The sequence below is a fragment of the Myotis davidii genome, unplaced genomic scaffold, assembly GCF_000327345.1.
Source record: "Myotis davidii unplaced genomic scaffold, ASM32734v1 scaffold78, whole genome shotgun sequence".
Classification (NCBI taxonomy): Eukaryota; Metazoa; Chordata; class Mammalia; order Chiroptera; family Vespertilionidae; genus Myotis; species Myotis davidii.
In genome coordinates, this window is record NW_006290305.1 from 2596542 (window position 1) to 2599404 (window position 2863).

The following is a 2863-nucleotide window of genomic DNA, read 5'->3' on the forward strand; positions in this document are numbered from 1 at the left end:
GATTTTTAAAGCAAGGGAGAGAAAGAGAGAGAGAGAGACAGATTGATTTGTTATTCCACTTACTTATGCATTCTTTTTTTTAAAAATATATTTTATTGATTTTTTACAGAGAGGAAGAGAGAGGGATAGAGAGTCAGAAACATCGTTGAGAGAGAAACATCAATCAGCTGCCTCTTGCACACTCCCTACTGGGGACGTGCCCGCAACCAAGGCACATGCCCCCGGCCAGAATCGAACCTGGGACCTTTCAGTCCGCAGGCTGACGCTCTATCCACTGAGCCAAACCGGTTAGGGCACTTATGCTTTCTTTGGTTGATTCTTATATATGCCCTGATTGGAGATCAAACTGTTTTAAGCTTTAGGAATGGCACCAAGTGTTAGACTGGTGGGGTCACACTGGACTTGGGTTCACCAACTTCAGTACTAGGAAAGAATTCAGAGCCAAGACCCAAACTATAATAGAATATTTATTTGATTAACCACAGAGGTAGAAAAAGTAATTCCTAGAAGACATGAGCTTAACAAACAAGTTATAGTGGTAAAGAAACATAAAGGAAGGACTCTTGGAGTTAGGGAGTGAGGAAGCTAATGGTAAAGTGCCTGCGAGTGGGGAGAAGAAAGAGGAAGGGAATGGCCCTGGGTCCAAGGTTCTAAGGGTTTTAAGGTGGAGATTTTAGGGCAGGTCTCAAGATAACATTTCAATGGAATATTCAGTAACTTTCCAAGTGTGTCAATTTAGGGTCTAGGTCTCCACTGATGGATTCATGGTCACCAAGGAAGGGGGTTCTTATTCAATGTAGCTGGTCCTGAGGTCAGCTGTGGCTGGTTTTGTTGCTCTTCTGGGCCTAGACCTGAAGTACAACTAAGTCTAAACATTATTTCTAGGGAGGAACGGTCGGGGATGGGGGGGAGGGGGGTCCAAACCCCATGACCATCGATATGCTAGGGGAGGAAAGATCACCCTGGAGACAAGGTTCCACCCCTCATTTTGTCCTTTTTTGGGGGGGTAACTGACAGTCCTATTTTATTTTATCTTTAAATTTTTTTTTCATTGATTTCAGAGAGGAAGGGAGATGGAGAGAGAGATAGAAACATCAATGATGAGAATCATTGATTGGCTGCCTTCTGCACACTCCCACTGGGGACTGAACCCGCAACCCTGGCATGTGTCCTTGACCTATATCAAACCCGAGACCCTTCAGTCCGCAGACCAATGCTCTATCCACTGAGCCAAACCAGCTAGGGCTACATTTTGTCCTTTGCTAGGCTCCTAAGGCTTTCCATCCTGATGACCTTCAGTACCTAGGTCCTAGCCCATCATCCTTGCCCTGCTCATGTCTGACTGCCTACCACAGGCCCCACAATCTTGGCATATCAGGACACCGCTCTAACCAACTGAGCTACCCGCCAGGGTGAGATTTGGCTTGTTAAAAAATAAAATATATCAAACAAAATTCAACAGAGAACAAGTTGATGGTTGCCAGATGGAAGGAGGCAGTGAGGGGATGGGTGAAAAAGGTGAAGGGATTAAGAAGTACAAATTGGTAGTTACAAAATAGTCATGGGGATGTGAAATACAGCATAGGGCCTGTAGTCAATAAGGGAGTTACTATGTATGGGGTCAGGTGGGTAGGAGATTTATCAGGGGAAGAGGGGGTCACTTTGTAAAGGATATGACTGTAAATCACTATGCTGTACAACTGAAACTGAAACAAAATATCAAATGTAAACTGTAATTGAAAAATAAATTTCAACAAAATTGTATCACTTGTGCCAAAACCCAAAATACCAAATCCAGATTTAAAACCTTACCTAATGCTGTCTCAACCTCTACCAGAAACATAATCAACATTTCTGGAATTTTTCTGATCAGTATCAATGAAATAATCTGTCAAGTGGGCCCTCTCCAAACACCCTACCCCCACTTCCAAAGAAGAGGGGATCTGCCTGATAAAAACCCCTGGTCTGCCTTGCCCACTTCCCTTTCTAAAAAAACCCCTCCATTTTGTACCTACCCCTCGGACCTCCCTACTAATTGCTAGATGGGGCAATTAATTGTTTAATAAAGCCAATTTAACCTGGCTGGTGTGGCTCAGTGGTTGTGCTTCAGTTTATGAACCAGGTCACGATTCAATTCCCAGTCAGGGCACATGCCCCCGCCTCCCCCAACCCGGCGTGCAGGATGTTTCTCATCATTGATGTTTCTCTCTCTCTCTCTGAAATCTGTAAAAACTTTTTTTTAAAAAGCCAATTTGATTTTCAAATTTACTTAGCTGAATTTTTAAAAACTCTTCACATTTCTTATAGAGATAAAACAATATAACCACACAAGTTTACCTACAGGTAACACTAATTTTTAAATTGCATAACACAATCTGTGTTCTCCCTAGTTCCGAGAGATGTGGCCACTCCTCGTGCTATAGTCATTTGTCACAGTACCCTGAGGCTTTAGTTACAGAGCTGGCATCCGGGCTGATTAATATTCTCCACGAGGGCTGAGGAAGTTCTTTCCAAAGTTGGACACACGCCTCTAAACTGATCTAGGTGATGTTTAAAATAAAACAACGGGAAAGCAAGAACGAAGGGGTCTTAGGGCACTTCCTTGGCCTGCTCCATTCACGCGAACCCCGCGGTACTACACCTCCTTCCTGGGGTCATTTCTAACGAGTCCAGGGTGCGGGCCACCCCCCAGGACCCGGGAGAGCAACCTCTGGGTGGGTCTCCTTGGCTCCACCCTCTTCACCTAGCACCGCCCCCCACCCCGACCACGCCTCCCCTGTGAGTCCCAGGAGTCCCGCCCCGCAGCCACCAGTCTCAGCGACGCCATACTCGGCGCGCTGACGTCTGACGCTCCAGGTACTTT